The 9,430-nt window shown below is 49.7% G+C and overlaps 1 protein-coding gene across 1 annotated transcript in view; it reads left to right on the forward strand.

The window, feature by feature from the left end:
• Positions 1–9,430, forward strand: part of LOC117045139 — a 415,311-nt gene that overhangs the window by 191,552 nt on the left and 214,329 nt on the right. The gene's annotated exons all lie outside the window — the stretch shown is intronic.

A 9,430-nucleotide genomic window follows, 5' to 3' on the forward strand; every position in this document is an offset into this window, starting at 1 on the left:
CCTCTCAGTCGTCCATAATTGTGCAACCTTAATTTGCCAGTATGGGACTGTATGTTACCTGAAAATGGCAACAGACTGGAAGCATGGCCTGGTGCAAAGGTAAATACAGTGGTGCCTCGCAAGACGAAATTAATTCGTTCCGCGAGTCTTTTCGTCTTGCGGAAATTTCGTCTTGCGAAGCAAGGTTTCCCATAGGAATGCATTGAAATTTAATTGATGCGTTCCTATGGGGGGGGGAACCAGTCAGGGCCTGTTGCCGGCAGCAGCAGGGGGGGATTGGGCCTGGCTGGGCCCAGCCGGAGCCTCTTGCCACCTGCACCGAGCCAGCGGGGAGAGCGGTGAGTGAGCGGCGGTGGCGGGAGGAAGCCGGGTGGCGGGAGAGCGAGCGGGGAGAGTGGGGAGGGCAAGCGGGAGGAAGCCGGGGGTGTCGGAGCGCGATCGGGAGAGGGGGGAGGGCAGGGGAGGAAAGCTGGGGGTGTCGGAGCGCGATCGGGAGAGGGGGGAGGGCAAGGGGAGGAAGGCGGGGGTGTCGGAGCGCGATCGGGAGAGGGGGGAGGGCAAGGGGAGGAAGGCGGGGGTGTCGGAGCGCGATCGGGAGAGGGGGGAGGGCAAGGGGGGAAGCCGGGTGTCGGAGCGCGATCGGGAGAGGGGGGAGGGCAAGGGGAGGAAGCCGGGTGTCGGAGCGCAATCGGGGAAAGGGGGAGAGCAAGTTGGGAGGAAGCCAGGCGTGGGGAGTGTGAGCGGGGAGAGCGGTTAGTGAGCGGCGAGCGGGGAAGGGCGAGCGGCGAGCTGGGAGGGCGAGTGGGGAGGGTTCTTCTTACAGTGGTGCCGCGCAAGACGAATGCCTCGTCTTGCGAAGCACGGCCATTGAGAAATTCATCTTGCGGGCCAACTAAAAAATCGCAAGACCGGGTGTCGGGAGAGCAAGCGGGGAGAGCGGTTGCTTACTGTAGTGAGCGGTGGTGGCGGTGGCAGGAGGAAGCCAGGTGTGGAGAGCGGGGCCGAAGCCGAGTCAGGAATTGGGCCTGGCTGGGCCCAGCCGGCTGCCGCCTGCAGGGAGAGTGGTGAGTGAGCGGCGAGCGGGGAGGGCAAGCGGGAGGAAGCCGGGGGTGTCGGAGCGTGATCGGGAGAGGGGGGAGGGCAAGCGGGGAGGGTTCTTCTTACAGTGGTACTGCGCAAGACGAATGCCTTGTCCTGCGAAGCACGGCAATTGAGAAATTTGTCTTGCGGGTCAACTAAAAAATCGCAAAACCCTTTCGTCTTGCGAGTTTTTCGTTGTGCGAGGCATTCGTCTTGCGGGGTACCACTGTATGTCTTTGGCTAAGGGTAAAGGTACCCCTGACCATTAGGTCCAGTCGTGTCCGACTCTGGGGTTGCGGCGCTCATCTCGCTTTACTGGCCGAGGGAGCTGGTGTACAGCTTCCGGGTCATGTAGCCAGCATGACTAAGCCGCTTCTGGCGAACCAGAGCAGCGCACAGAAACGCCGATTACCTTCCCACCAGAGCGGTTCCTATTTATCTACTTGCACTTTGACATGCTTCTGAACTGCTAGGTTGGCAGGAACAGGGACCGAGCAACAAGAGCTCACCCCGTTGCGAGGATTTGAACCGCCAACCTTCTAATCGGCAAGCCCTAGGCTCTGTGGTTTAATCCACAGCGCCACCCGCGTCCCTCCCTTAGTCTTTAAGGCGGTAGAAAACACCTTGGTTTTGCAATCGTAATGACGCTGAAGAGGGAAAGAGCCGCAGGCAAGAATGAGGACTGGAAGAAGACTTACCTCTCCCAAAGGAAAATATGGCTAAAGGAGTTTTAGTTCCAGGTGATGGTTAGGAAAAAGGGGCCAATAAAACTACAGCGGCTATAGGTTGCAGGAAACAGGGGGCCGTAACACCATCAGAGTCGACCAGCAAACGCTTCTGATAATGTAACATTTTAATTACCGGCATTCTGCAGCCTGAAGCAGGTTGGACATGAACAGACAAGGGAAGGGAGGAAGCTGTGACTGAGTGGGAAAATTAAAGGGATATCTGTGCTTGCAGACTGCTGCAGAACCTCCTTCCCGGTCTCCCAGTCCCAGAACTAACTTAAATTTCTTCTTTGTCTAGAGATGGCTTCTACAACACACCAGCACCTGCCCTACTGAACCAGCGACGACGGAAAATCTGCTGGCAGATGGAACTCCTGCTGTAAATACAGATTGGATGAAGAAGAAGCCATTTCCCCACCCCCACCCTCTACTCAAGAGGAAATCAAAGCTCTTCTGCCATGTCCCCATTTCTGTAGCATTCCCCCACCCCAAATAAAATTTTTGGGTTTTTTTTTCTATTTCGCAGAACTTTCTCTTTGAGATCTACATCAGCTTCCTTTAATCCAGCAGCTTCCCCACGATTTGACATTTTCCAGCCAGGGATGAATGCAAAAATAATTAAAAGATATTTCTGTCTTCCATCAATGCCCAGATTCTCAAAATTATTCATTTAATTTATTTATTTATTTTAATATATTTATTATTATTTTTTAAAACGGAGAAAAAATAATAATTTATTATTTATACCCCGCCCATCTGGCTGGGTTTTCCCAGCCACTCTGGGCGGCTTCCAACAGAATGTTAAAATACAGTAATCTATTAAACATTAAAAGCTTCCCTAAACAGGGCTGCTTTCAGATGTCTCCTAAAAGTCTGTGGTCTAAAAGTATTATTATTATTATTATTATTATTATTATTATTATTATTATTATTTTAAAAGCAATTGTAATCTGGGTAGTGGAGGTAGGAAATCTGCTATTCCCAGAAAAAATTATATATCAAAAATCCCTTACTAACACGTAAAGACGCTCTATGGGACACCTGATGATAGAAATCTTCACATTTCTCTCCTCTATGTCTACTCAGAAGTAAGCCACGTTGAGTTCAATAGGGCTGAGTAACTGTGTACAGCCGTACCTTGGTTTTCGAATGCTCCCCAAATCTTGCCATACGTCACCCCATTATTCCCCCCCCCAAAAAAAATCACCTGACCCTATAATGACCATAATACAGAAGGGTCATTCTATTCTGTTCAGCACCTTCGTCATAGACCTTTTTAAAGGAATGCCCTGCTGAGATAATCAGCTGGATACCGGTAATTGGATTTAGGCTAGATAGAAGAGGAGGAGGAGGAGGAGGAGGAGGAGTTTGGATTTGATATCCCGCTTTATCACTACCCAAAGGAGTCTCAAAGCAGCTCACATTTTCCTTTTCCCTTCCTCCCCCGCAACAAACACTCTGTGAGGTGAGTGGGGCCGAGAGACTTCAGAGAAGTGTGACTAGCCCAAGGTCACCCAGCAGCTGCATGCGGAGGAGCGGAGACGCGAACCTGGTTCACCAGATTACGAGTCCAACGCTCTTAACCACTACACCACACTTGCTCTCAGGATGTAGGCCTACCAGCTACAGGGCCAAAGATGAAGATGGACATATACGTTGAATTCAGCTTGTATCTCCATTTCTCATTTTCCCACTCTTAAAATTCAGTTCTCCAGATTTCCACACCAGATTGGGGGGAAAAGAAGCCCTCATGAAACTTCAGCCTTGTAATGAGAATTATACACCCACAGAATAACTCTTAGGAACACACACAAACAAATACACTGTTAACAGCAATTTTAATTATCCAGGTGAAAGGGTAGGAATTTGAGGGGAGGCAGGCAAGGGAGAGCAAGACAACGATCTCTCATTACGGGGGAAATGAAAAGCATTCCTCATTTAGCAGGAACTTCCCGAAAGATTGGTTCTTCCTAGAATGCGCTGGATGACTTGCACTAAAAGCTTTTCCAGTCCATTAACTTTCTCCTTGTCAGATCAGATGCAGGAACCTTGCCAGAAAAGGGGTGGGGGGGGGGTGAGAGAAGCTGGCACACCGTTCTGTAGGAGTAGGAGACAGGATCTGGCCGGCGGGGGCTGCCCACCTGTCAATCACCCGGCACCAAAACGACTGCAGGTGACCCCGATGGTCGGAAGCCAAACCCAGCAAATGCACAGCCCACAAGCTTATTTGCAATTGGGGGGGGGGGGCCTTGCAGAGCTGACCCGAGACAGTTTGCTGCCTGTGGCAAAAGACAAAATGACACACCATGTCTCCTCCATGTTTAGAAGGTGACTGGACTGAGAGCTGGCTCAGGCTAGCAGCATCCCTAAGGACACCTGAGGGCTCCTGGGTAGGTTATAGGGGGTGCAAGGCAGTCCCACTTCTGCCCAGTGGCCTAGCAAGGTCAGGTGGTACCCGGTGCAGAAAATTTATTGTCATCCCCCCCCCAACACACATTGAAATCTAGAGCCAGTGTGGTTAAGAGCGGTGGACTTGTAATCCGGTGAACTGGGTTCGCGTCTCCGCTCCTCCACATGCACCTTGGGCTAGTCACACTTCTCTGAAGTCTCTCAGCCCCACTCACCCCACAGAGAAGGCACCCCCAAACTCAGCCCTCCAGCTGTTTTGGGACTACAACTCCCATCATCCCTGGCCACTGGTCCTGCTAGCTAGGGATGATGGGAGTTGTAGTCCCAAAAAAGCTGGAGGGCCAAGTTTGGGGGTGCCTGCCACAGAATGTTTGTTGTGGGGAAGGAAGGGAAAGGAGAATGTGAGCCGCTTTGAGACTCATTCAGGTAGTGATAAAGCGGGATATCAAATCCAAACTCCTCCTCCTGCTCTTCTTCTTCTTCTTCTTCTTCTTCTTCTTCTTCCTCTTCCTCTTCTTCTTGCTGCCAAACGGCTTGTGATATTTTGTGGACAGGAGGAACGGTCAATGCCTTTTATACACAGAGCCGGCATTGTTGAATCGTTGGGAGAATTGCTGATAAAACAGGGCTGAGCGGGCAACATTTTTCGCTGGTGTGGGTGGGTGACCTTCCAGAGGCCGGGTGTCCCAGATCAAAAAGTACAGCACAACGAACTGCAAATGTGACCGAGCGACAGGCAACGTTCCAGCAACATGCACGGTTGGGAGATTCCCCAACCCACACACATCTCTGCATCCTGCGAAGCAAAAGCCACTATCTCCGCTCAAGGACACCATCCAACGCAAGAAAAGGAGCTCAGGGAAAGGGCAGGGTGTTTGGGTTTGTTTAAAATAAATTTATATATTTGCTTTTTCAGATTAAAATTTTACAGTCACATAGAAACAAGATTCTAAAGGATCTCCTGGACTTCTCTCCTCCCCTTTGTAGTAGTAGTAGTAGTAGTAGTAGTAGTAGTAGTAGTAGTAATAATAATAATAATAATAATAATTTATTTATACCCCGCCCATCTGGCTGGGTTTCCCCAGCCACTGTGGTCGGCTCCCAACATCAAACATTAAAAACTCCCCTAAACAGGGCTGCCTTCAGAGGTCTTCTAAAAGTCAAAACAAAATAAAATGAAAAAATTCCTTCCAGCAGCACCTTAGAGACCAACTAAGTTTGTTCTTGGTATGAGCTTTCATGTGCATCTGAAGAAGTGTGTATGCACACGAAAGCTCATACCAAGAACAAACTTAGTTGGTCTCTAAGGTGCTGCTGGAAGGAATTTTTTATTTTAATTTCGTTTCGACTACGGCAGACCAACACGGCTACCTACCTAACACTATTTCTAAAAGCCTGATAGTTGTTTATTTCCTTGACATCTGATGGGAGGGCGTTCCACCACCACCGAGAAGGCCCTCTGCCTGATGCTCAACACTTGGTATTAAACATGCCAATATCTGGTGCATGGATAGGAATCTGTCGTTTTTAAAAATTCACGACAGTACTGCCTTTATCTCCCACCTCCTCTCCCATGGAAGCTGGAGGCAGCGATTCCCCTCTGTAGCCTTACGACAACCCTGTAAATGTAGGTTAGGGTGAGACTGGGGCTAGGCCCAGATCACCCAGCGAGCCCCATGCAGTGCTGTCAAGTATCCCGTTTTCCCTGGGAATCTCCCTTATTTCAAGCAGTTTCCCGCTGCTATCCCTTATTTTTTATATCCCTTTAATTTCCCGTTTTTTCAAAGGAAGCAGCTCCTCTCCCTCCCCTTCCTGCTGGCCAGGGACGGGGAAGACCTCGCCTCCTTGCAGCCTCAAAGCAAGCGGGAGCCATTTCCCGCGCTTACAGGTGTCGTAGCCCACGGGCAGTGTTTCCAAAATACAGTAAGCCTACTGCGCGCGTTCACACCAGTGCCGCCCACTTTTGCTTCTGGCTCCGCCCACCACTGCCATGTGACTGTCCCCGGGATAGGTGAGGCTGCTGATCCCTTCTTTTCAAATCCGAAACTTGACAGCTATGGCCCCATGGCCAAGTAAGGATTGGAAGCCTCGTTTTCTAGGTTCTAAAAATTCAGCACTGCAACCACTGTGCCACACTGCCGTTGCACTCAGGGAATGAGTTTGCTGTGGGAAGGTGCATGCATTCAGCATCAATTTGGACCGCCAGTGGTCACAGGTGTGGGAGAGGAGAGGTCCAAAGGACTGACTAGTTCCCATGAGAAAGCAGTTTTTGCCTTCTTGTGGCTAATTGTCGGTAATGATGATGGAAGGGAGCCTCTCTAAGGGAAGACATTGGTTAAAGTGAATTTCACAACAGATGGGATAGGATTGAGCTCACCTCCAGAGCTTGTCAGGACCAGTGCCGGATTTACGTATAAGCTAAAGAAGCTATAACTTAGGGCCCCGCTCTCTTGGGCCCCGCCCAAAAGAAAATTAAATAAAAAAACAACTGGATGTACATTTCCAAAATATAAGATAAAAAACAAAGAAAATAAAACCTACATACAGCCACAGTGTTTTGTGTTGTGTAGGCTCCTATTTGTTATGTGCAAATGGCTTTAGATACCTATTAAAGGTAAAGGTAAAGGGACCCCTGACCATTAGGTCCAGTTGCAGACGACTCTGGGGTTGCGGCGCTCATCTCACTTTACTGGCCAAGGGAGCCGGCGTACAGCTTCCGGGTCATGTGGCTAGCATGACTAAGCCGCTTCTGGCGAACCAGAGCAGCGCACGGAAATGCCGATTACCTTCCCCGCCGGAGTGGTACCTATTTATCTACTTGCACTTTGACGTGCTTTCGAATTGCTAGGATGGCAGGAGCTGGGACCGAGCAACGGGAGCTCACTCTGTCGCAGGGATTCGAACCGCCGACCTACTGACGGCAAGCCCAAGACCATAGCGGTTTAGACCACAGTGCCACCCACGTCCCTTTAGATACCTATTAGGTCCATAAATTACCATATAGTATATATTCAAGACAAAAAAACAGCAGCAATTTGTTGTTGACAAAGGACAGCTGGACATATAAAGGGCCCCATTACCTTCAGTAGCTTAGGGCCTCATCAAACCTAAATCCGGCTCTGGTCAGGACTCAGCTGTGGAGTACAGCTGGAGGAAAAAGCTTCTGAGTGTTTCCTAGAAGCAAGCGCTGTATACATTTTATGAAATAAATAACACAAAGGAATTAGGCAAGAGGGCTCCTGAGCATATGCAGGTTCCAGAGAGAGAGAAGCCGTGTTAAGTCAAGCAGCAGGGGGGCAAAACACAATAAGAGAGTCCTGCGGCAGGCACATACCAAATTCGGGTAAGGTAAAGGTAAAGGGACCCCTGACCGTTAGGTCCAGTCGTGTCCGACTCTGGGGTTGCGGTGCTCATCTCGCTCTATTGGCCGAGGGAGCCGGCGTACAGCTTCTGGGTCATGTGGCCAGCATGACTAAGACGCTTCTGGCGAACCAGAGCAGCGCACGGAAACACCGTTTACCTTCCCACTGGAGTGGTACCTATTTATCTACTTGCACTTTGACGTGCTTTCGAACTGCTAGGTTGGCAGGAGCAGAGACTGAGCAACGGGAGCTCACTCCCGTCACGGGGATTCGAACCGCCGACCTTCTGATCGGCAACCATTGAAATCAGGAAGACTGCAAATAATCTTAGTGTGGTGGAACCGGTGCTTTTTTTCTGGGGGTTCGCAGGGATACGCAAACCCCTAAACATATTGTGAATCTAAGTTTGGCCCCATTGAGGGGCAGTATTTCATTATGAGTAGGAAAATGAGAGTACCCCAAAACATTTTTTTAAAGGAAAAAAACACTGGTTGGAACCTGCGCTTTGCAAACTCTCTCCCTTTGCATGTCTTTATCGAACACCTTCAGCAGTCCTTTTAAGTGGATTCGAAATTGTTTTTATCTCTGATGTTGCTGTCAATTCCCCACGGAGCTGTTTTTAATTGTTTTGCCTCTGTGGAATTGCTTTCACGTGCGGGTTTTTTTTGTTTTTAATTGTTTTGTGTTTTTCCTGCATTATGGGAAGCCTTTTGTCAGCGGAACGAAGCATTCAGGTTCCCGCGGAAGGATGCAATCCTAGCCCCGCTTACCTGGGAGTAAGACCCATTGGATTCAGTAGGGCTTACTTCCGAGTAGACATGGTTAGGTTAAATGCATGCCAAAAATTAGGTCTTGGGGGCGGGGCTCTTGTCTTCCCACCCAGAAAGATGCTGAATCAAGCCTAAATTTTGCTTTTTATAAAAAGTGGGTCACGGTGGTTTGGGGGTTTCACGTTTGGGAGACGATGGAGGGATTTGCCCGATCCTGCTTCCCCCGACTGACTTAAATGGGGCCTACTCTTGAGTCGGTGGGCTCACGAGGCCCCCATCTTCTCCCTCGTTATTTGGAAGCAACCCCCTCGGTGCATTGGGGCTGGCAGCTCTTAACCCTTGAATCCTGTGGGGGTATTCTAGGACTTCCCCAGCTGGTCCAGAATGCAAACTCCGGCGCTGGGCTGAAACGCACTCTGCACATGCTCAGAGGCGCTCACGCCGGCTCTCAACCCATTTGCAGCAGGGCGCAAGGGGGTGGGATTTAGGTTTGATGAGGTCCTAAGCTACTGAAAGGTAATGGGGCCCTTTATATGCCCAGCTGCCCTTTGTCAACAACAAATTGTTGCTGGGGGTGGGTGGGTGGGTTGTGTTGAATATATGCTATATGCAAAACAAAATAAAATAAAAAAATTCCTTCCAGTAGCACCTTAAGAGACCAACTAAGTTTGTTCTTGGTATGAGCTTTCGTGTGCATGCACACTTCTTCAGATACACTGAAACAGAAGTCACCAGACCCTTAAATATGCTGTATGGTATTTTATGGACCTAATGGGTATCTAAAGCCATTTGCACATAACAAATAGGAGCCTACACAACACAAAACACGGTTGCTGTATGTAGGTTTTATTTTATTTGCTTTTTTAAATGTACATCCGGGTTTTTTTTTTCCTTTAAATTTTTTGGGGGGGGCCCAAGAGAGCGGGGCCCTAAGCTTCAGCTTATGCGTAAATCATGTGTGCGCCCTGGGGCTTTTCTTCCACTTGCCCTACTCCGGCGCCAAACCGGTTCCTCCTCTGCTCCAGGGCTGGATCCTGCGGGCGCTTGGGCTCCGCAAGGGCGGATCGGCAAGGGGCGGGTT

The sequence above is a fragment of the Lacerta agilis genome, chromosome 4 (genome assembly GCF_009819535.1).
Source record: "Lacerta agilis isolate rLacAgi1 chromosome 4, rLacAgi1.pri, whole genome shotgun sequence".
Classification (NCBI taxonomy): domain Eukaryota; kingdom Metazoa; phylum Chordata; class Lepidosauria; order Squamata; family Lacertidae; genus Lacerta; species Lacerta agilis.